The 26,749-nt window shown below is 32.5% G+C and overlaps 1 non-coding gene across 1 annotated transcript; it reads right to left on the bottom strand.

The window, feature by feature from the left end:
• Positions 1-19,226: 19,226 nt before the first annotated feature.
• On the bottom strand, positions 19,227-19,333 carry LOC116550521. Its single transcript, XR_004268471.1, has one exon. It is a non-coding gene; the product is annotated as a U6 spliceosomal RNA (small nuclear RNA).
• Positions 19,334-26,749: the final 7,416 nt, after the last annotated feature.

The following is a 26,749-nucleotide window of genomic DNA, read 5'->3' as shown; positions in this document are numbered from 1 at the left end:
TAGCTCCAATCCTTGACTCTATTCCCCTAATGTTTCCCAATGGCTGAACGTAACCCAAAGGCAGAAGTGAGCTGGTAAGAGAAACAAGGAAAGGAGTATGCAAGATTGTCCCTCCACCTCTCTGAGGTAGAAATTGTATGTTCCTCCATGGAGTTCAAACTTTATCTATAGATGTTTTTGAAGTATTAATTTTTCTAAAATAGTGAATGGCAGGTTAAGAACTGCCTTTTAAGTATATCACATTCCAATTGCAGTGTGGTTGATAAACTGAAGAAGTCAAGATTGTAATTTGAGAAGCCAGCTAGAGTCTGCGTTTTATAGAGAGTACTCAAGTGCTATAGTGATACTATTAACACAGAAAGGGAACAGGTGGGCAGGAGCATATTAGGCTGAGAAGGTCATGGGTTTGGAAAATACTAAGTTTAAGGTGTTTCAAAGTGGAACTGAAGCATAGAGAGTCTGTACCTCAAAAGTGGTCAGAAGTAGTTGAGGCCATTGGCGTGGTTGAGACAGTTTAGAATGAAAAGAGAAATATAATGTCAAGATGTCCCCAGAATTATATTATCAATTCTAACAAATATAGGAAGTAATAATTTTTTCCATAATATTTTTTTTAAATGCAGTGTCTATAGGTCAAGGGGTTTAGAGCAATGGAAGAGAACTAAGAGGTCTGTGAAGGGCCCTCTTTTGTCCATTTAGAGCCAGTGAGAGGCAGTGAGCTTAGTAAAAGCAGGAAGCCCAAAGAAAGGATTAAAAAATTGGAACCTTTTTAAACAAAGACAGGGTAACTATCAAATATGAAGGATATATGAAATATCGCTTCTAAAAAATCAATTCTATTTTGAAATATCAAACTTTAATGTTCCAATTGATTTTAATTTTGATAGATACAGACTAGATAATGTGGTGCTTTGTTCTGTAGATAATAGGCATGTTCTCTAGATAGAGATGTTTTCATTCATATCCTGAAAGAATAGGTTAACCCAAAGTCAAGATTTCTATCCAAGAAATTTTATAATAGATATAGACATTTGTTAATGTATGAACATAGGAATATACACCATTAAAAAAGTTTGCCTAGAACAATAATATCTACTTAATTTAAAAACCCCACAATAATATGAAGCTAACAGGTGATACAAAGTGTTATAATGGGAACATTTCTCAGTTCTAAAACATTTTAAATATCACATACAGGTAATGCCTGAAAATTTGTGGAAAAAAATGTATAAAGCTATATATTTATAATTATAAGAGTGGAAACCAGGAACTCAAATGGTTACTTAATGAACCACAGAACATTTTAAAAATAACTGGGAAATCATGGGCCGAAGAAAACACCCTTCCCATCAGAGCAATTTTAAAATACACTAATATGCAAGTTATTTATACACACTCACCCACACACATATTTTAAGAACTATTCAGTATCCTAAAAGCAATCACAAAATCAGCCTTTAGCTTAATCCTCATCTGCATTTTAATGATTTCAAAATATAGCCACGTTACAGAGCTTGAGGTTGCATATTGCTGCATTACCAGTTTCATGGCATTGTGGCTTTCCATCTTGGTAGCAATAAATTTTAGTAAATAGAGCCATTAACAGCATTTTATAGGGTCAAATGGAGCTATGGCACTAGAAGCGTGGTGCTAAGTAAAATTTGAAGGCTACTATGTTACATGTAACTATTTATTAAAGCATTAAAATCAGGTCTTCTCGGGGATGTTTTGATTGTTTTTCATGATATAGGCTCCCTTTGACAGTTCTAGCTTTTATGTAGCAATTTGGGGAAAAAATGATTACCTAAGGTTTAACAAAGTTTGAAGTTCACATTAAAATATGAGCTTTATAAAACTATATACAATATTAAAAGAAATTAAAACTAGTTTAGAACTATTCATGAGCATACTTACAAATGTCTACATTTTATTAAAATTTGAATAAATGTAATAATGATTTTGAATATGCACAACATACGGCGCATCTTTAATAAAATTCAACAAAATTGAAATTCTTTAGTTCTTCAAGAATGTGTCAAGAATTAGTTTTGTAATGAAATGCAATGCTAATATAATATTGCCATCCTTTAGTTCTAAAAATTGTTCTTTACTCATCTAATCACCTTTATAGGTTGTAAAAACTTACTATAATAAATTTTATTACATATATATAATTGTAATCCATAACCATAAAAATGAAAAAGTGTAGATTTCAATTTTCTATTTTGTCTCAAGCCTCAAGTACATAAAAAGAACTTGTTCTTTAAAATTATGAAATACAGGTCGGGCGTGGTGGTTCATGCCTGTAATCCCAGCACTTTGGGAGGTCGAGGCTGGTGAATCACCTGAGATTGCAGAGTTTGAGACCAGCCTGATCAACATGGAGAAAGCCCATCTCTACTAAAAAAAAAAAAAAAAAAAAAAAAAAAAAAATTACAAAGTTAGCCAGGTGTGGTGGTGCATGCCTGTAATTCCAGCTACTCGGGTGGCTGAGGCAGAAGAATCACTTGAACCTGGGAGGCAGAGGTTGCGGTGTGCTGAGATCGTGCCATTGACCTCCAGCCTGGACAACAAGAGCGAAATTCCGTCTTAAAAAAATTATGAAATACATTGTTAAATTCTAAATATCTTACAATGTTAGTTAACATAATTTGGAAAGATACTAGTGTTGAAAATAAGTCTAGTACCACTAAGTGATTACTGTACATTACTAGTAATATGGGAATTTATTTTAGTTTTTTCATAAAAAATATTTTATACCAGCAAAATGTGTTTATCTTAATGCAAATACAAAATAATTGAGTCATATTTTATACACACTATTTTATAGATATTACTTGAGATGAGGCTGAAGTCAAAATTTAAGTTTTAAAAAGTGAGTGGATTTAAAATAATGTTGAGTTAGTAATAGCACAGGCAGGTGGGATGGGGATATGATAAAAATCTGAAAGATAGTATGTGAATAACTGATTTGGAGGAAGTACAAATGCAGTCTATTCCCTCTGCATTATTATGAAAGAAGCTGATGTCTAGAAAAATTAGATTATCTACACAATTTGACAAAATTCTTAAGTATAAAAGAAAGTCAAAATATCTGCGTTGTCGTGTAAGCACCTTATACTATGGGAAGGTGGACACCACATCCCCCTATCTCCTTCATAATTACACTAATTAGAATGTAATCTAGTACACAAATTATATGAATTCATCTTATAATTAATTTTTTAAGAAAAATCTTACACACTGCCTTAATAAGCTCAAAACAAACAAAACTAACAATAGCTACATAGATGCATATCCTTGCCCTGTCTAGAAATAAAAGGAGAGGCATATTGTCTTAAATCGCCTACGTAGTTTTTATTTGTAAGAGTGCTTATTTTTAATAAATTTTAATAAAATTGTTCCTGTATTAATTTTCTTACAAAATGAAAGTTTAAAATAATGTGAGAATTTTTAAAGTCTGACTTCCCATATTTTTATGTTTTGTTCTGATACCTTTGCATGCCTCTTCTTACATGAACATTTCAAAAATGGTTTCATAATTTACATGCATTTATTCCTTAATGTATTTCTTGAGCACAATGATTTTGGTTGTGCTTACATTATTGATGTGTATTCTTTCCAAAACAAGTGCAAGACAAAAAATTCAATAGGTGGCTGAAAGCAATTGTCTTGTGTATTTCATGAAACTTTTCCCCATGGATCCTGGAAAAGTACTTTATAAGAAAACTTAAAAAGTATTTTGCTCTTTTGCATTCTCTTTTGGAGGATTTATAATGAGTTATGCTTTCATTGAGGTGTCTCTCAGGATGTGCTAGCCTTTTATGTAACCATAAATTTTGATAACTCATCCCTATGTAGTAGAATTTAATAGATTTTTAATGTAAATTAAATGTTCTCCTTTTTGAACTCCATAAAAGTAGAAACTTTGTATGGGTGCTCTTTTATGTATCTATCTATGAAGTATGTCCTAAGATCTTTTGGCCTTCATTGGCAGGTAAAAATATTGGTTGAATAAATTGTGCTGGTCCATTTTGCATTACTGTAAAGAAATACCGGAGGCTGGGTAATTTAGAAAGAAAATAGGTTTACTTTGGCTCACACTTCTGCAGGCTGTATAGGAAGTCTGATGCTGGCATCTGCTCCTAGTGAGGCCTCAGGAAGCTTACAATCATGGTGGAAAGCAAATGGGGAGCCAGTCCATCACATGGCAAGAAGGAGCAAGAGAGGCCTGGATTTTTAAAACCATCAGCTATTGCATGAACTAACAGAGCAAAGATTCACTTATTACTATGGAGAGGGCACCCAAGCCATTAATAAGGGACCCACCCTGGTGACCCAAACACCTCCCACCATGTCCCACCTCCAACATTGGAAATTATATTTCAACATGAGATTTAGAGGGGACAGATATCCAAACTACATCAAAGTTATATTTTCATGTGTCAAGGATGTAAAAAAAAAAAACTAACAACTTATTTGGAAATTTCTCAAATATTCAAATGCCAACCATATGAATTCTCTTTTAGGAAAGCCCTAGTCTCCTTTTCCCTCCTTCAGAATTGTAGCCATTTTATGTATGACATCCCATAACAATGACAAGAAAGAATGAGAGAGAAGAAATAACAACCTTAATCATATTCTTTGCACACTGATTGACATAGCACTTAACTAAACTTTCCAAAACTAAAAGTATTTGAGTGTGAAATTTCTATATATGGGCTATCCATAGGCTCTTTTAGGATACCAATTGAAATTTTACTATAACTAATTAAAATTGCAATGACAAACCACCACAACCTATTATAATGGCTTTAAAAATAAAATAATGACCACACCAAGTACTGGTAACAATACAGAGTAACTGGAACTCTCATACATCACTGGTGGTAATGCAAAGTGGAGCAACCACTTTGGAAAACAATTTTTAAACCTTTTATGAAATTAAATATACACTTACCATGTAACCCACAATTTCTATTCCTAGCTGTTTAACAAGTTAAAAATGAAAATTTCTTCACATGAAACATTATGTAAATGTGTATACCATAATACCTCAACTTAGTTACAATTAAGCTATGAATAAGCATTAAATGATGGAATACTAATTGGCAATAACAAGAAATGCACGAATGATATACCAATAATGTAGATAATTATCAAATGTACCATGTTAAGTGAAGGAAGCCAGCCTCAAAAGGGTACATGCTACATGGTTTAGTTTATATGACATTCTAGAAAACCAATCTGTAGGAATAGGACACAAATCAATGGTGTCCATAGGCTGAGAATGGAAGGCAAGATTTCATTTAAAGGAAGGGGAAATTTAAGGCCATGATGAAACTCTGTTTCTTGATTGTTGTGCTGAGTTCACAACTGCATATATTACCAAAACTTTCAGAAACTCTGCACTTTAAAAAGTTGAATTTTGCTGTGTATAAATTATACAATAATAAAAATATGGAAACAGTGACCTATGATATAATAGATATGCAATTTTCTATCATCCTGCCTAAAATTAAGAAAGTGCTCAAAGAATTGGATTTCCTAAAATTAAATTAGGGTCATGGAGGTTTAGCATTGCCTGGATCTATCACATCTAGAGAATTCCAGTGTTTCAATAAATATGATGATCTCCTAACACACGGGAACTAATATTCCGTGTGTGTGGGATCACTTAACTTTATTCCATAGCAGCAACTATATGAACTCTAGGTAGAACTTGCAAAGAAAATAAGGACTAGCATATATTTTAGATCAAAACTAACTTACAGGATCTGCTGCTCTGTGTTTCCACAGAATCTGACACATATTTTAGAATGCTTTGAATTTTAGAATGCTTTACATCATGAACTATAATCATTCAATTCAAAAATAAATGTTCAGTATTTTTACCTGCAACATGGAAGCTTGTACAGTATGTTAAGTGATATGCCATTAAAGAAATTGACATTAATTTTAATTTTAAACTTTATGGAATAGTGGCCATATTTATATCAGTGCCTATGTTTGTGAGGAAATTGATTCAGTCCTGTCAGGGGAACCTAAAGCAGCTACTGAGTTTAGTGTTATGTGCTGCAAAACATCTCTGTGGCTATCCTGGAGCAGGAGAATGCATTGTACAGCATACCAGGTGGTCTTCCACTTGAATGTATGATCCTTGCATTTTCAAATTTAATATTGAGTAAGCAAAGAATTTTACAGCTGAAATATCAACTGAGATAATGCAACCAAGAAATATTAACATCTATATTTACTGGATTTTTTTTTAGTTAGTTTAAATCCTACAGTGACATTCTTTTACAATTATAAGAGCTTCACTGTTGTTCCGAATCACAGTATGATCAAAGGAAAGCAAAAATTATTTTTTTAACTTTATGCCAATTTGCTCCCATGATTATTATAATTTTTTTGCACATTATTTACATGCTACTTTTGCAGTGAGCTTTTATCTACACATTAATATTATAAAAACAATAATAAATAAAAATAGAGGAGTTACACTGGACTCCACACTTATGAGGTGGCATTTCTGTGAATATGCTAGTCTTGGGAGGGCATAATACTGTACTGTTATAACTTCTGTTATTTTCTCAGTCACATTGTTTTCTCAGCTCACCGACTAAAATGTGCACTTTCTCTAATATGTGCAATTTCCTTCAACATCTCCATTTAGATCTCCAATAAGTATTTAAAACTTTACATGTATAAGGCTGAACTGTGGACTTATCACCCCAAAACCTCCTTGTCCTCTAGAAGCCTGCACCTCAAGTTAAAAGTACTTTCTCGGTTATCCCACACTAGATCTACCAGTGAATCATTTCAGCTTTACCTTCAAAATGCATTCTAAATCCCGCAATATCTACCATTACTATTAAATCAGAGTTATCACCATCTTTCACCTGAATACTGCAACAACCAAATGGCATTCTCACTCCCTCAGTAGCCTTTCTAAAGTCTATTCTCCATGAGAGAGTTCTGATTTTTAAATATAAATTAGATCACAGAATGCTACACTTTGTATCTTCCAAAAAATGTCCATCTCTTATGGCCATAAGAATGTGGCTGTCAGATCCCCAAAGGCAGGGAATGTAACTGACTTCTAATGCCTTTGCTGCCACTTTTGGAATCCATCACTCTTTAATGCTTTCTATACTTTCTAGGGGCCACTCTCAGCTGATGATTCAGCATAGCACAGCTACTGAGGCAGACTCATTCATAGAGCCTACAAAAACCATCAGTAGCATCATACTCAATTGTGAAGAACTGAAGGCTTTCCCTTAAGATTTGAAAAAAGACAAGGATGTTTACTCACAACCTCTTCGACATCGCATTGAAGGCCCTTGCTCTTGAAAATAATACAAGAGAAAGAAATAAAAAGGTATGATAATTGAAAAGATATATGTAAAACTGTCTTTATTTTCAGATAACATGAACGTTTATGTAGAAAATCTGAAATAACCTAGAAAATGTTGTAAGATCTAAACAATGAACTTAGCAAATCCACAGGATACAAGTTCAGTGTATAAAATCAATTATATTTCTATATTTCAGCAACAAAAAATAGGAAATTAATTTTTTTAAACTACCATTTAAATCACATTAAAATGAAAAATCTTAGGGATAATTGACAAAATATGATCAAAACATGTATAGTAAAATATACAAAATATTTTGGAAAAAATTTTAAAAGGCACAAATAAATGGAAAGATAAACATGAATCAAAGATCAATATTATTAGATAATAGTAGTTTCCAAAATTGATTGTAAATTCAACAAATAACAGTTAAAATCACTCTGTTTTGTAGAAACTCACAAACTAAGATTTTATGTTTACGTGCAATGGATGTAAAATAAATCAAACAATTATAACAACAACAAAGATGGAGGATTTAATTTTAAAACTTACTATGAAGCTACAATAATCTAGATAGTGTGGTTTGATGTAAAAAAGGCATAGATTAATAGCACAGAAGAAGGAATTCCTAGGTAAACCTACACATATATAACCAACTAATTTTCAACAAAATGCTAAGGCGGTTCAATGATCAAAGAATAATTTTGTCTAACTGTAGTGGTGAAACAATTGAATATCCATGTGCAAAAATACAACAATTGACCTTTACCACAGATTATGTTTCAAAATTAATTCCAAATAGATGGAGGACATAAAAGTAGCAGAAAAACATTACACTTTCTAAAATAGAACACTTGAAAAAAGCAAATTAGACTATCAAAATGTAAAACTTGTATTCTTCAAAAATCACTGTTAAGAAAATGAACAAGTCAGAGAATGGGAGGAAGTATTTGAAAACTATATATCCAGGAAAGGACTTATATCCTAAATACATAAACACAGTCAAACCTCCATATTCATAGGTTCTGCACATGCGGATTCAACCAATCACAGTTTGAAAATACTAAAATTAAATAAATACATTAAAATAGCAATACAACAATAAAAAGCATAACTGATTTATATGCCATTTGCATTGTTTTAGATATTATAAGTAATACAGAAATGTTTTAAAGTATGTGGAAAGATGTACATATTTTGTATGTATATATTATGCCATTTTGTATAAGGTACTTGATTATCCACAGATTTTGGCATCAGTGAGGAATCCTGGAATGGACTTATAATGCAGTAATAAAAATACACAGAGCCCAATATTTAAAATGTTAAATTAAGGAGACTTTCACCAGAGAAGATATACAAATGGCAACCACATAAAAAGTTATGTAATGTTATTAGTCATTAGGGAAATGTAAATCTAAGACATTGTAAATGCTATAATATGTATACTGGAATGACTAAAATTAAAATAACTGACAAAACCAACTTTGGAAGATGATGTGATAAAATTGAAACTCTCATACATTGTTAGTTAAAATGCAAAATGGTAGTTACTTTGGGAAACATTGTGAGAGTTTTTTGTAATATTAAGCAATTATTTATCATAGACCCAGAAATTATATTTCTATGTTTTTAACCCAAAAGAAAAAAAAATTTTATACAAAAATGTGACAAGGATACATGTAAAAGCATTATTCTTAGTGCCCCGAAACTGAATAAAACTAATGTCCACCAACTGTTATATGTGTAAACAAGTTGTGGTATATGTAAACAATAAAATACTACTCATCAGTAGAAAAAACAAACTACTGATAAATGTAACAACATGAATGAACTTCAGAAATATTCAAAGTGAAGGAAGCCAGATGAAAACACTGCAAACTATGTGACTAAATTTCTATATAATATTCTGGAAAAGGCAAAGATAATACTGATACAAAGCAGATTAGTCATTGCCAAGGTGAATGGGAGAAAGAACTTTTGGGGAAATAAAAATGTTCCATGTTATTATTGCAATGATGATTACACAGCAGTTTGTATTTGGCAAAATTATTGAATAATGTGCTTAAAACTGATAAATTTGTCTTATAAATTATATCTCAATAAAGCCAACAAACCAAAACAAAAAAGTGTTGAGGACCCAAAATATCTTTTTTTCTTGGGTTATATCTATTGATATTTGGTTTCCTGTGAATTAATGCTGTAAAAAATTAAAACATTGAACAATAAACATTAAAATAATAACATTTAAAATTTCATTTTATTAAAAACAGTAACTTCTTGTATATTTAAAATTGCTATAAAATCATATATTAAATATATGCATTATACAGATATGAGAATAGATAAAACTTTTACTGTCTTTCACCAAACAACAGATGTGTTATACTTTAACAAAAATATATTTTATGAAAAGTACTATAGTTTTAAAATTAATTCAGTGAAAGAATAGCATTGCTTTACAGTTGTACAAATCTGTTAATGTCTGGCTTAGTAAGAGACAGCCAGCTTCTCACATCTATTTCTGTATTTAATTTGTTGTGATATGTTTATGAGGAAAATCTAGTATCATGAACATATATTTTGAGAAGGGAGAAATATATTATACTCTTTTCAGGTGGCAATTCTTAAAAGTTATTTTCAAGTAGACTATGAAACCCTATAAATCAACTTTGTACTATTGCATTGACTTTGAATGAGCCGATTACCAATGTATATAATACTAAATATTGGCTAAGACTGGGAGCAATATGATCTGGTGAGTATTGCTGGTGACAAAAAAAAAAGTGATTCTCATACAATAGAAACAATCCAACATTATCTTTTAAAGCCATATAGAAAATTTAAGAAATTGTCCACACCTATGCTCCAACAGACAGGTATATAGATATTCATAACACTATTGTTTGTAATACTGAGAAACTGGAAACCCCACACTTGTTCATCAGATAATTGTGTATAAATAAATTATAGTGTATTCAGTCACACAATGGAATATAACTACATAGCACTGACAAAGACTAAACAAAAGCTACATTCAATAATATGTATAAATTTTAGGATAGTATTGTTGACTGAGGAAAAAAATTAATTGCTTAAGAAAATATATTGTATAATGCCATTTAAAATAGGAAAAATAATAAAATATTCTTTAGGAATATATTCTTAAATGATGACTGATAATTATAGCTAGTAGATAATAAGGAAACAATTAAAAATCATGTTTACCTCTGAGGGGAAGCCATGAAGATAGAATTGAGGAAGCAAGCACTCAATGTTTTATTCGTTATGATTTTGATACATAAGTTATATACAACTTTTATGCATGTTTTGCATGTTTTCTCTGTACATGTTATCATATTATTTAATAAGATAATTTAATTTTGAGCTATGCCTGAGATACTACATTGTCTGCCTCCATTATTATATATTTCCTAATATTTTTGAGTAGAGATTTTTCATGTGCTTCATACTCTGCTGACACCACATATAGTCACACTTATTTAACATGAGAGGTAACAGAAAGTAGTCTTGTATATTATAATACTTTCTAAATAGTCTGATCAGAGAAAGACCCATATTTAAACTATGTGAATAATTTTTTTTAAAAATCAAGATAATACACACATATGTGACCCATACAACACATAAATTGTCCTATGACTAAATACAGTTGAGACTGAATCAGAGAACCCATGTTCTTTCTTTACCAACCCTTTTTCTTCTGTTATTCACTTAGCTTCTGTTCTAAGAAAACATAACCAGGGCCCTACACGAAATATGTCCAGAAATTGCACCACAAACTTCCATTTTTTGTGAAAATAAATAAAAATCAGAAGCAAACTAAATTAAGTTTCTCATTCTACTTATGGCACTTCTCTCATTTCGGCTTCTGAGTGGTTCTTTTTAGATCCATACAGATACATTTAAGCTCTGATGATGAAAGACAGCATTTATTTTCATGACTGCCCTATCAAATTTAACAATCAGGCAGTAACAAGAGGCTATATATTTTCATGGCATTCTTTCAGGAAATTGAAATATAATAACTTTGAATACTGACCTTATTTTCAAGGTCAGATACACAGTTCATGAAAACAGCATATTTATTGTTCTGTAATAGAAGAGCTGATGTTATGTAGAAAACAATTCTCAGTAGAATTTTATAAGAAACATTTATTTAATAAAAGTCAGAGTTGTGTGCCAAGTGAATTAAAGAACAGCCTATTGTTTGATCTACAGCCTCGGTGGGATGATCACAGTTGATATTTGGGCAACATCAGTCATGTTCTTTTTTTCTGATTATCTAAAATTATTATTAATTATATTTGGTATTGGCTGAAATGTCTATCATACTTAAAGCACAGAGTTAATACACTCTATCCTCATTATATGCCTTTAAAAGTCCTACACTTTTATTGTAATAAGTAGGTTGTATTATGTTAAGTATAATTATCATTGACAAGTTAATATGCTTGGAAGCCAATAAAAAACAATGGCTCTATATAATTACAAATGCTCTAAAAGAAAGAAAATATGAAAATATGTGCTCTTTAATTAATAGTGCAACTTTTATTTACTGAGTCTCAGTAAAAGAAAAGAAGTACAGATTCTATAATTTTTTTTTATTCTAAACAACTTTCTTGTGTCTCATCAATGGAATATATTTGCTAACCATGTTAAATTTACTCATTGCTTATGTTTTTATAATTAACATGATGATGGTATATATAAAATATCATTAGGAAGAATATCATGCTTAGTTTAAGATGTCCACATATTTTATCTTGCATGGAAATAGTAATAACAATTAATGAATTACCATTATGTTATCCATTTCCAAATAATTATATAAATATATAAAAGGTCTCTAGTACTAATTATTTGACAGTTATTAAATTTGTTGCCTCTTTTGATCCCATCAAAAGGATGTAAACTAGAAATCTGAGGGTTTCTAAAGTTTAGGATTTATATAACTCTGGTTCATAGAGAAAGGTCATTGTAAAATAACCTATCCACATACGCTGCAGTTATTCCATACAGGAAAAAATTAAAAGCACAACCACATAGGCACTAAAATCATAAAACTAAAGAATAATGTATATTTTTCTTACTAGTAAAAATCAGTAAACTTAGTACTTTCAGGTTAGGAATACTTGAAGTATATTCTCTAATCTCTTCTATGATGTCTCTACAATTCTTCCTAAAAAATGATTTGTAATCTATGAATTTATTGAAATCTGAGATTAAACTGAACCACTTTTCTTCATCAGTCATATAGATGAATATTTGGAAATCAGACTGAAGAAGCTATATCCCTGAGTTACATAAACTGTAATGAATTTGGAGAGAGACAGAGAAGAAAATGGCATATTTCCAGAATCTATACCAGTTCTACTTACTTTATTCTAGGTCTAAATAAACAATTGATATCTTTCTGAATGATACCTCAAAAATGTTATCCAAAAATACTGTTCCATCTATTAACAAATATACACACAATTTAAAATGCACAGTTTGGTTTTGTGTTTTCTAATTGGTATTTATGACTTGAGAAAATAATGGGGTAGAGCATGTAATGCCAAGTACAAAGGTTTTATCTAAGCTCAATTGAAAATAAAAATGTTTTAGAGTAAAGTCAACAGAAAGATTTTTATTTTTGGATTTTTAGCTTCTGAATTCTAATCTTCTTTATTCCCCATCTTCCTCCCTGTACTGTAAACCTCCACATTTGTCTGCTGACAGAACAATCCTAATTGTCAAGATTTTCCTATGAATACCTGATAGGAGATAAAAGTAGCATACGTTTGAGGAAGGAACCATCATCTTCAGATTGAAATAATTCTTCTGGCTAGCAGAACAAACCCAACATCAGCTAGGCAGCTCCTATATACATACAGAAAATTATTTTCAAAGTAGTTTAGACATAATCCTAAATAAACTTTTGGAGGCTTGACCTAAGACAGATAATTCTCTCTGTGAGGCACAATATAAAAGTCCGTAAGTGAAAGAGCATGGCATAGGGAGAAAAAAAGTGACTTATTCCGAATTCCAATTTATTTTGAGATTTTCTACTTTAAAAAGTAAGTATACTTCAAAAATTTTACTAAAAAATAGAATTTTAAATAATATCCAAAAGTACTTGTTTTGCTAGCAATTTCCTAAATTTGAACTGTTGTATGATGTTGTTTCATATTTTTGCAACTTTTCTTAGAGTATAAACTTGGAAAAAGTAAGTGCATTTCTAAAAAAATAAATAAGGTATATTCAGATTTTATAGCAAATGTATAATTATGAATAGTAATTATACATAGTATAGTAAAATACTATAGTAAAGTAAAAAACATAATCAAGTAAGATTACAAGATAAATAACCATATCTTCAAAAACCTTACTGGAAAAGTCATGATAATTACTATTTTTACAAAATTTAGAACTATTTGTTTTTTGCACATGAATTCATCAAATTCATTCAATAATTTATCACACTCCAGTAAGTTTCCTGGAAAAGTATATGTATATAAAATTTGTCACAGAAAGATTTTTTTGGCTCAAGACACATTAAAATCAAGCTTAATACATCAGTAGAACAGATTATCCATTGTACTTTCTATATCTCCCTTAAGATAATGAACATTTTGGTAGCTTACATCCAGAAGCTGGGACGAGATCCAGGATGGGAGGATGTAGGAAGGCAAGAAGTAGGACAAATGTCCTTGTAGGTTAAATCATGCCAAAATCCTACAGAACTGTCTCATGGGTTTTTTAGTGCATCAGAGCCAGTTCTGAAGCTGACAGAAATCTCCATATGTCTAATTGTTATATAATTGTAAAGGAATAATATCACACTGCTTTGATTTAGCAAATGAATTTTTTTCCAGCAAATTCTATATCAAGGTTCAGTTGAAGCAGCTGTGCAGCCCCTGTGTGAACCAAAGGTAGACCTTTAAAGAATAGAAAAAATTTCATTTTTTTTCTAAGCCCCTTTGAAACAGAAAAGCAGCACTTTTTTTTCCCCAATATGAATAATATGATGTTCTCACAAGGTCATTTTCAATAGAATAAAAAAATTGGGTTACAGGTGATTTTTTTCTTCTACTTTTATGATCAGACTATATGACTAAAACAGAGTAGAGAACAATCACCTCCAGTTTTAGGTCACACCCACCCTGTTCACAGCACCCCTTGTATTCTCAATTTATAAAGCCCTCAGTCATGCAGTACAGACGATGGTATAGAAGAGACCCATAGTAAATATGCGTTTACTGATCTAATTTTTTAGCCCAAGTAATAATTATTTTTTTTAACTCCATGTTTTAGTTTTGGACAGTACTGAATGACTCCCACCACTAAAAAAAAAAATAAAAAAAAAAAAAAAAAAAAAAAAAAAAAAAACAGCACTCATATAACATCCTAACATCCCTAACATTCTTAATTTTTTAATATCAAAATTATGTCTCACTTAAGTGAAAACTCAGTTAAGCCACATGTTATATACTTCCCAGAGTTACAAAAATAAATGTAATGCAGTCATTAAGCTCAAAGTTTGTGTGGAAAACAACAGTAGATCACAATTTAAGATGACAAAAGCTAGATGTTAGTTAGTACAGAGTTTGTTGTTTTACCAAATGTGTAGGAGTTTCCACCACAAAATACAGAATGCCATACTCTAATGCAAGTAAAACCACATAATCTTAATTATTGATATGAAATGAAAACATGTCAGCACTTATCTGTACTCTTGTTGAGGCCTTAACTCTCAACGTTAGAGTTTTCTTTTTTTTAAGAAAAATTAGATATCCTATATTTATCATGTGTTTAAAGGTACTGAAATGCTGTTATATTACCTTATTTGTAAAGTTGAACTATGAATTATGCCAAAATTTAATTCAAAGAAATTCATAATGGTTCTGTAATTAGTATGTATTAACATCTTACTATATATGTTTTAGATATCTTTTTTATTATTTATAGTCTTAAGCCATTCCTTTTTTTTTAAACTTCTATTTTAAGTTCAGGGGTAGATGTGCACATTGGTTTCTTAGGTAACTTGTATCATGGGGGTTTGTTGTACAGATTATTTCATCACACAGGTATTAAGTCTAACACCCATTAGTTATTTTTCCTGATCCTGTCTCTCATCACACCCTTCACCCTCCGATAGACCCCAGTGTGTGTTATTCCCCTCTGTGTGTCCATGTGTCCTCATCATTTAGCTCCTACTTCAAAATGAGAACATGTGGTGTTTGGTTTTCTGTTCCTGTGTTAGTTTGCTAAAGATTATGGCCTCCAGCTCTATCTGTGTCCCTTTAAATGACATGATCTCATTCATTTTTATGACTCCGTAGTATTCCATGGTATATATGTACCAGATTTTCTTTATCCAGTTTATCATTGATGGGCATTTAGACTAATTCCATGTCTTTGCTATTGTGAATAATGTTGCAATGAGCATACATGTGCATGTGTCTTTATAATAGAATGATTTATATTCCTTTGGTATATACCCAGTAATGAGATTGCTGAGTCAAATGGTATTTCATCTTTAGGTCTTTAATCACCAAATTATCTTCCACAATGATTGAACTATTTTACACTGAACCAGTAGTGTATAACCATTCCCTTTTCTTGATAACCTTGCCAACATCGATTTATTTTAACTTTTTAATCATAGCTCTTCTGACTGGTGTGAGATGGTATCCCATTGCTGTTTTGATTTGCAGTTCTCTAATGATCAGTGATGTTGAGTTTTCTTTCATGTAACTGTTACCTATATGTATATCTTCTAAATAGTGTGTACTCATGTCCTTTGCCCACTTTTTGATGTTTGCTTTTCACTTAGAAATTTCTTTTTCTTTAAGATTTATTATCAAAAATGTCTTTATTTTATCCTTTTTGTTGCACCTTTATGGTGTTTCTATTTATAACATTACAAAGTTACACTGTAATTGAAGCATAATTATTCATCCCTTGGAATTCATTTGGAAAACATTCACAGCATCCTCCATCTTCTCTCTAAAGCCAAGGATATACACTGTGAGTCAGTACATCATAGTATAAGAGGCTGGTATTCTCCTAGAAGTTGGTATCATCTGATTTTTTTTTAAATTGCATTTTAGGTTTTGGGGTACATGTGAAGAACATGTAAGATTGTTGCGTAGGTACACACATGGCAGTGTGGTATGCTGCCTTCGACCCCATCATCTATATCTCGCATTTCTCCCCATGTTATCCCTCCCCAGCTCCCCACCCCCCGCTGTCCCTCCCCTATTTCCCCCACCACAGACCCCAGTGTGTGATGCTCCCCTCCCTGTGTCCATGTGTTCTCATTATTCAACACCCACCTATGAGTGAGAACATGTGGTGTTTGATTTTCTGTTCTTGTGTCAGTTTGCTGAGAATGATGATTTCCAGGTTCATCCATGTCCCTACAAAGGACACAAACTCGTCGGTTTTTATGGATGCATAGTATTCCATGGTGTATATGTGCCACATTTTCCTTGTCCAGTCTATCATCGATGGGCATTTGGGTTGGTTCCAAGTCTTTGCTATTGTAAACAGCACCGGAGTGAATATTCATGTGCATGTGTCCTTATAATAGAATGATTTATAATCTTTTGGATATATACTCAGTAATGGGATTGCTGTGTCAAATGGAATTTCTATTTCTAGATCCTTGAGGAATCGCCACACTGTCTTCCATAATAGTTGAACTAATTTACGCTCCCACCAACAGTGTTAAAGTGTTCCTATTTCTCCACATCCTCTCCAGGATTGTTGTCTCCAGATTTTTTAATGATCGTCATTCTAACTGGCGTGAGATGGTATCTCAATGTAGTTTTGATTTGCAGTTCTCTAATGACCAGTGATAATGATCATTTTTTCATTTGTTTGTTGGCCTCATATATCTCTTCTTTTGAAAAGTGTTCATATCCTTCGCCCACTTTTGAATGGGTTTGTTTGGTTTTTTCTTGTAAACCTGTTTTAGTTCTTTGTAGATTCTGGATATTAGCCCTTTGTCAGATGGGCAGATTGCAAAAATTTTTTACCATTCTGTTGGTTGCCGATTCACTCTAATGACTGTTTCTTTTGCTGTGCAGAAGCTGTGGAGTTTGATTAGGTCCCATTTGTCTATTTTGGCTTTCGTTGCCGATGCTTTTGGTGTTTTAGTCATGAAGTCCTTGCCTATGCCTATGTCCTGAATGGTTTTGCCTAGATTTTCTTCTAGGGTTTTTATGGGGTTAGGTCTTATGTTTAAGTCTTTAATCCATCTGGAGTTAATTTTAGTGTAAGATGTCAGGAAGGTGTCCAGTTTCTGCTTTCTGCACATGGCTAGCCAGTTTTCCCAACACCATTTATTAAATAGGGAATCCTTTCCTCATTGCTTGTTTTTGTCAGGTTTGTCAAAGATCAGATGGTTGTAGATATGTGGTGCTGCCTCTGAGGCCTCTGTTCTGTTCCATTGGTCTATATCTCTGTTTTGGTACCAGTACCATGCTGTTTTATTACTGTAGCCTTGTAGTATAGTTTGAAGTCTGGTAGTGTGATGCCTCCAGCTTTGTTCTTTTGCTTAGAATTGACTTGGCTATGCGGGCTCCCTTTTGGTTCCATATGAAGTTTAAGGTGGTTTTTTCCAGTTCTGTGAAGAAGGTCATTGGTAGCTTGATGGGGATAGCATTGAATCTGTAAATTACTTTGGTCAGTCTGGCCATTTTCACAATATTGATTCTTCCTAACCATGAGCATGGAATATTACTCCATTTGTTTGTGTTCTCTCTTATTTCGTTGAGCAGTGGTTTATAGTTCTCCTTGAAGAGGTCCTTTACATTCTTCCTTAGTTGTATTCCTAGGTATTTTATTCTCTTTGTAGCAATTGTGAATGGCAGTTCGTTTTTGATTTGGCTCTCTGTTTGTCTGTTATTGGTGTATAGGAATGCTTGTGATTTTTGCACATTGATTTTGTATCCTGAGACTTTGCTGAAGTTACTTATCAGTTTAAGGAGATTTTGGGCGAGACAATGGGGTCTTCTAAATATACAGTCATGTGGTCTGCAAATAGAGACAATTTGACTTCCTCCTTTCCTAATTGAATACCCTTTATTTCTTTTTCTTGCCTGATTGCTCTGGCTCGAACTTCCAATACTATATTGAATAGGAGTGGTGAGAGGGCATCCTTATCTAGTACCAGATTTCAAAGGGAATGATTCTAGTTTTTGCCCATTCAATATGATATTTGCTGCAGGTTTGTCATAAATAGCTTTCAATATTTTGAGATACGTTCCATCAATACCTAGTTTATTGAGGGTTTTTAGCATAAAGGGCTATTGAATTTTGTCAAAGGCCTTCTCTGCATCAATTGAGATAATCATGTAGTTTTTGTCTTTGGTTCTGTTTATGTGGTGATTTACGTTTACAGACTTGCATATGTTGAACCAGCCTTGCATCCCTGGGATGAAGCCTACTTGATCATGGTGGATATGCTTTTTGATGTGCTGTTGCAATCGGTTTGCCAGTATTTTATTGAAGATTTTTACATCTATGTTCATCATGGATATCGGCCTGAAGTTTTCTTTTCTTGTTGAGTTTCTGCCAGGTTTTGGTATCAGGATGATGTTGCTCTCATAAAATGATTTGGAATGATTCCCTCTTTTTGGATTGTTTGGAATAGTTTTAGAAGGAATGGTACCAGCTCCTCTTTGTATGTCTGGTAGAATTTGGCTGTGAACCATTCTGGAACTGGGCTTTTTTTGGTTGATAGGCTATTAATTGCTGCCTCAACTTCAGTCCTTGTTATTGGTCTATTCAGGGTTTCGATTTCTTCCTGGTTTAGGCTTGGGAGGATGCAAGTTTCCAGGAATTTATTCATTTCAAAAAATATAATGCTTCACAAATTTGCGTGTCATCCTTGCGCAGGGGCCGTGCTAATCTTCTCTGTGTCGTTCCAATTTTAGTATATGTGCTGCCAAAGTGAGCACAGAAATTTCTTTAACTTTCTTATTGACGCTGGATATTAGACCTTTTTCAGATGCATAGTTTGCAAAAATGTTCTCCCATTATGTAGGTTGTCTGTTTAGTCTGTTGATAGTTTCTTTGTTTCTAAGCATCTTTTTGAGAAGAAAATTGTAAAGAACTCATACATTGTAACATTGCATTCAACTGAACTAAATTTTGAGTCAGACATATCTTCAGAGGTGTAATATATCTGAGGTCCCTAAACATATCTAGTTGCACAGGATCTTGTACATGGCCAGAAGGGGATGTGGAAAAAGAGTGTTCTTATTGATGTAGCTGGGTGAGAACACAAGATGATAGTTTTTTCCACTTCAGAATAGAGCATAGAACCTTGAAGGATTTAATGCATTGGAAGCACAGCAATGGGGAGAAGGAATGGCCACTGAAAGGCAGCAGTTATCTCTTAAACATCAAAAATTTCTAGAAAAAGTGACTTTGTTCAAAAGAATGTGTGGGAATACTCACATTAGTTAATAAGGATGTAAAGACTTTTGTAGTGGCCAATGTTCTAGAGTTGAGCTGACAGAGAAGATGAATCAAGAAGATAATAGTGTTGGGATAAATGTAGACTAATTTGTACCCATAGGCTAGTGGCAGCTGGGAAAATTCAAGTTACTTTAGAAAGAGTCAGGTCAAACTTTATTACTTTTATGAATTTATCCAGGGACATAATTACGTGAGTAAAAAAAAATCAGTTGCCTAAGATGATACCTGAAAACCCAAATGAATACAAGTGGTCTCATTTCACTAACTTCAGTCCTGCCAAGAGGATGTTTTCAGAAATAAATATATACGGAGGTATTGGCCACAGAACTAATAAGGTATCCTGAAAACAAATTTGTACCCTATTTGCTATAGGGTGTACAATAAGTAACCTTCTATAACCCTTCTAAACATTGGAATTAAAAGAACAGTATTCTTTGATAGCACAACAGGGTGACTATAGTGAATAATAACTGTACATTTTTAAATAACTTAAAGAGTGTAATTGGATTGCAATGAATAAATGCTTGAGGGGATTCATATCCGTTTCTTCATAATTTGCTTATTTCACATTGTATGCCTGTATCAAAAAATCTCACGTGCCCCATAAATATATACACCTACTATGTGGCCACAAAAATTGAAAATTAAAAAATTTAGAAACAATATTCTTTTAGCTGTCTTAAGTCTTTAGATACAATAGGTATTGTCTTTTCATAATACATCTTTTTGGTTGTTGTTAAAACAGACTTCACAGTCGCAAGGAATATTACACAAATTAGACCAATCTGAAAAGTTTTTATTTTATTCAAGAGATATTTTTTTCCCTGATAAGAAGGCACAATATTGAAATAGTGTATGAAATTTAAATGATCATGTACTGGGTTGGTGCAAAAGTGATTGTGGTTTTTGCCATTCAAAAGTAATGGCAAAAGTTGTAATTGTTTTTGCACCAATCTAATAAATAGAGAAGAATAAATTAAGATAAATTATGATATTCAGAAGCACAAATACAAAACTCAATTGCCATCCTCCAACTAGAGCCATCCACATCAGCAAGTTTTGTTAATCACATTAAGTGATAGACACAGAAGCATCTGCAAGGAGTCCAAGGCCACACCTTTGTGCATCCTGATATTTGAGCATCTGTTTGATCAGTGACTATGACAGCCAATCCTTAAAGAAGCTCAGGTAATAATATCAGCCCAAATATACTCTTCTCTTCCTTTTCACCACCTGTAGCCTGAAGGCACCTCTTAGCAACTCTACAATGGGCTTTAAGGACCGCCAAAGCTAATATGCTGCCCGGCAAACAATTCACAGAACAATTCAGTCTTGTTAGTTAACAGGTATTGAGTTTACAGATGGACCCAAGAAGGTATTGCTTGTGAAAAAATATGAGAAAATATGAGTTATATGCCATGCTTACTCATTTCCTTGCAGAAAGACTAAAGGTGTGGCAAGAGAATATATGGAAGCATTAAAAGGGAAATAAAGAAATATAAACATTTCTTGCAAAGGAAAAAAACTCTTTAGTTTTAAATAAGTGATCAACATGTTATATCTATCATATTTGAAATGGAAGATAGAAGAGACACAGAAATTTTTCCATATCCACAACATTGAAATTCATTAATATTTCTTCCATTCTTCTCTGTTCACTATTGTCATGAAAGAAATCACAAACATGTTTTCCTTATAAAAACTGCTACATCAGAACACCTTTGGAGAATTAAAAGAAACTTTTTAAAGCTGTAAAAATAAAAATTTGTTAAGGAATAATTATGTTGTTTCTGTTGCCAACCACTCCTCCCTAAGGAGAAAGGATTCAGCATTTATTAAGACAATTAAAAACTATACCTGAAAAAATATTGTAAGGCTTTTAGTGGCAAATTTCAAAGAGAAAATTGCTCTAGTGTAGTAAAAAGCCAATAAGGATCAATGCAATTTGCCTTTAGCAAAAATCACATTTAAAACCTTCCTTTTTGTACTGTACCTTAAGGATTTTCATGAGTGCTGTATTTCATTGAATTTAAACATGAAAATTTGTACAGATAAGAGATGATGCTGTTAACAGCTGTCTTTGTATGCTTACAAAAGAGCAATTGATGATAGCTTTTGAAATAATTGTAATAGTAAAGAGGGAATTAAGAATGAGAAAAAATCTTGTTTATGTTTTTGAATGATGAAGAATTGGGATAAGTTTTGAAGGAACAACCTCTCTTTATTAATGGCAAATACAGTCTAGTAATGTTATTGGAACTATCATATGTATTGTTGCCAAAACATAGTGAGAAAGTCCAGGATAAGCATTCTTTTGCACGAGATGTATCAAAAACAAAACTGAGATTTGGGTGGAGGTGACATTCTATGATAGAAGGAGGTAATTATTCACTGGCCTCAGTATATCTGTCAAAATGGTTCTGCAAATGAGCTAATAGAGAAATATACCTTTCCAGAAACAGGAATATTGTATATTATGCAACAGAGTTAATCACCATTATTCTCCTCCTTGTCTTCCTCCCTATCATTATTCTAATGGCTATCATTTATTAAGTCTTCCCATATATCAAACCCAAACCTCAGGATAATAATAATGAAGTCCAATGGCAGTCACCTTATCTTAAAGGGTCCCACTCCACGAAATTTCAACCTATTCTGTGGTCATTGTTTCTGCAACTCTCTGAAGTCTTTAAAAATATAATCTTTGTGATTTATTTGACTTTTTTGAGTTGTTCTGGAGAGAAGCGGGTTTTTCCTACCCATTAACTGAAGTTTGTTATGATCTTTTATTTGTAGATTTCCTGTACAATGCATATTAAGTTGACTTCATTCTCATGAAAATCAGAGCCTGTGTCTTATCTTTTTTGTTTGACATACAAAAGACATTTACTAAACTATGATAAATTACTAAATGATGATATAAACAAATAAATGATGGGTTGGCTTATTTGGTTACAACATTAATTTTTCTCCAGATTAGAACTGATTTGAATTTTGTATTTTTCATAAGTAGGATTTAGACTTGGGACAATAACTGCATATAGCATCGAATTTCTCAACTGTATTGTTAATACCTTTGTTAAGTAGTTTTGTATGAATTAAATCAGATCATTGCATGTGAAAGATGTAACATGAAGCTTGGCATAATAGGTGGTAATTATTCAGTATTCATTCTAATTTTTAAGAAAAGTGCCACTCACTGAAATTCCAAAAAAATACATTAGAGTCTTTACAAAAATGTTTCAATAAGAGCCACCTACCCCAATACATCTGTTTAAAAAAAAATCTGATTTTTCTTTAAAACCTGGGTCTTAAGAATGACAATAAATAGGGCTAAAAGAGAGTGGTAAATCTAAATTCCTAAATACAGCATTTAATTAAATATTTCACCCAAGCAGTTGTTTACACATAAGTTACAAATAACACATAGTGTGAAGCTAGGATGATTTGCCACATTGACAATATTACCAATTTCCATATTGTGAGCTAGAGAAAATCTACCCAGGTGTGACTAAGAAAAATGTTTTTCTTCTTGTTTAGTTTACAACTACTTCTTCCTTTACCACCCGTTACTGTTTTTATTCACACACTGACTTGTACAATCTCTGACAAAACAGCCATTTCTGTTCATCAGTTTTGGTTTCAATTAATGTGAACTCACAATCTCTTTATTGTTCTCTACTTTTAAATTTCCAGTACAGAGTCCATATCACCTGGCTACTCTCTTCTGATTGCTCTTACACAGAAATCTTCCCTTTTTCAAAATGACTGTAATTGCTGACTGCAAAGTAGGAGTCAGAAAGTCAAGCATAGGAGGTAGAGTGTTTGGATTTTAAGCTCCACTCTGAACTAGGTGCCTTTGCACAAATTAACCTCTCTGTAGCATAGCTTCTCCATCTGAAAAATGAGGGTAAAAATAATAGTCAGGAAATGTAAAAAAAATCACAATGAGATATCACCTCACACTCATAAGTATGGCTACTATCAAATGAACAAAAGCTAGAAAATAACAAGTGTTAGTAGCATGCTGAGAAATTGGAACCCTGTGCATATAAATATATATAAAACATATATAATATATATATAATATATATTATACATAAGAATTATATATATAATTTTATATGGTATATATATATAAATTTTATATTATATATATGGTAATATAAAACAGTGCAGCCACTGTGGAAAACGACAAGGTAGTTTCTTAGAAAAAGTAAAAATACAACTACCTTATGACCTAGCAACTCTACTCTTGGTATATATACTAAAGAATTGAAAGCAGAATTTCAGGTGCTTGCAACCCCATGCTCACAACAGCACTGTTGACGATAGCCAAGAAATAGAAGCAACTCTAGGGTCCATCAACAGATAAGTAGATAAACAAAATGTGATAGATACATGCAATGGATTATCTAGCCTTAAAAAGAAAATAAATCTTGACTTATGCTACAATATGGAAGAACCATGATGACATGATACTAAGTAAGACAAATACTATGTCACTCCACGTATGTGAAGTATCTAGAGTAGTCAAATTCATAGAAACAGAAAATAGGACAGTAACTGCCAGGGACTTCAAAGAGGTGAAAAAAGATGTTTAGTATGGAGTTTCAGTTTTGCCAGATAAAAAATATGCTGGATATTGGGTGCACAGCAATGTGAATACACTCAACACTACTGAATTGTACACTTAGAAATTATTAAGGGGGTAAATTTTATGTTATGCCTTATACAGCTTTTTACTGTAGTAAAAAGAACGTTTACAAAATAGTACCTAGCTTATGAAGATAATGTGAATATTAAATTATATATGTAAATTACTTAGAAAAATTTCTGAAACATTATATGTGCTCAGTAACTGTTGATATTATTACTTCAGAACTGAATTTTTGTTACTTCCAGTATTTCGTTTTATTAATGATGTGTTTTGCTGAACACTGCCGAGGCAGTAGATGTGTTATACAATATGCTTTTTTTTTTTTTTTTTTTTTTCTGAGACGGAGTCTCACTCTGTCACCAAGGCTGGAGTGCGGTGATGGGATCTCGGCTCACTGCAACCTCGGCCTCCCAGGTTCAAGCGATTCTCCTGCCTCAGCCTCCCAAATAGCTGAGACTACAGGTGCGTGCCACCAGGCCAGGCTGATTTTTTTTTTTTTTTTTTGTATTTTTAGTACAGACGAGGTTTCAACGTGTTAGCCAGAATGGTCTTGATCTTCTGACCTCATGATCTGCCCGCCTCAGCCTCCCAAAGTGCTGGGATTATAGTGGTGAGCCACCGTGCCTGGCCACAATATGCTTTTATAATGGAAGAGTGATTCCAGGTTTACTCAATCTGATAAGCACACTAACAGCAAGCGTAAGTCATGGGTTGGTTCCCACCATCAGAAACTTCTGGCTCTTTCACACCTGGATTTTGCTGTACAGCTATTTCATTTGTATTATGCATAGACTGAAAATTCATCAAGAGAAAAACATAACTCATAATACGTATTTTCTGTGTGATTTTTTTCCCAAAGTCACCCAGTTCAGAATGGCACTTTCATGGGCTACTTTAAAAATATTATTTAATTTTCTTTATAGAAATATGTAGATGAGGTATTTTCTTTGATTCGACTCTTGGGATACACTATTCTTGACCACCTTCTGTCTCTTCACTTACAGTTTATGAAAAAAGGATAAAATCAAAACTAAGTCATTTTCATGTTTAGCAAGTTTTTTTTCATTGCAACCATGAAACACAGCTGTGATTTCTATCATGATTTGTTATTTTTATATGTTATGGTGGAATTTATAGTTTTGTCTTGTTTGCAAGCTTACTGACAGTGCTTTTTGCATAAGATTAAGAATTGCTTTGCAATTCATTCCTAGGCTACCATTTCCATGAAAGTGTGTACTAGCCTGCTGTCACTCTTCAGTCTCTTGTGATAAAATATATACATTGTTCTGAGACATAAATCTCCATCTTCAGTGGTGTAATTGAGATATAGATGAGTAATTTAAATTTCTCAGATGAAAAAGCAAGTAAAAACCTATTCTACAAAATGTCATAACATGCTATATACCTGAAAATAGAACTCTTACGGAACCCCCTTCATCATTGTAGCAGCTGTGATCGTAATCATTTTTAAATGATGTACTCCACTGAAAGGAGCTGATCACATACTTTATGCAAAGTTAGAGTACCCAAATATATCTCCTTGTCTTGTTTTGTCACCAGATGAATGAAAGCTTATCTTCTTCTCTTTATAAAATCTAAAGAAATTCTATACACTACCTCATCAATGTAAAATAGTTTCTACCCTTGAAATCTAGCCCTGAATTATTATTCAGCTGTGATCCTCATGTTTCATTTCTTCCTCAAGCATAACAATCTATCAATATATGTAAACATCATGCAGCTTTAAATATAGTGATTCTAAAAGCTCCTCATTAATTATGTCAGTATTTTGTTATTAATGAATTTGAATCCATGTAAGAATGTGATGAGTTTTTCTCTTAAAATATTTCTGTAAAATTACTAGATTTTCTCTATCTATTTGTAAATCACAGTGAATCAAATTATTTTTACTGGTTTGAGGACCCTATCATTTTGAAAAAGTAATGGAGCAATAAAGATGATGTGTTTACAACACATCTTGTTTACAGATCTGGAATGTACAGTTTCAACAGAAAATGTTACTTCTGCATCTACAGAAAAACAAGTTTCTTCTAAAAATTTTCATTCACTTAACACAAGCTTTACCTTTTTAAAAAAGGTGAACATCACTGCCTAGAGAAAATTACATGTGCATAATCCTCCACCTTACCTTATTTTGGCCTTAATCAATAGGTTAATATGTCTACCTTTAACCACAGTTCACAGGATACCTGATTCTCCCACAAATTCTAAC

This window comes from Sapajus apella, unplaced genomic scaffold, assembly GCF_009761245.1.
Source record: "Sapajus apella isolate SASKATOON/1434 unplaced genomic scaffold, GSC_monkey_1.0 scaffold7, whole genome shotgun sequence".
NCBI classification, from domain to species: Eukaryota; Metazoa; Chordata; class Mammalia; order Primates; family Cebidae; genus Sapajus; species Sapajus apella.
This window is presented reverse-complemented; position numbering and strand designations above follow the sequence as displayed.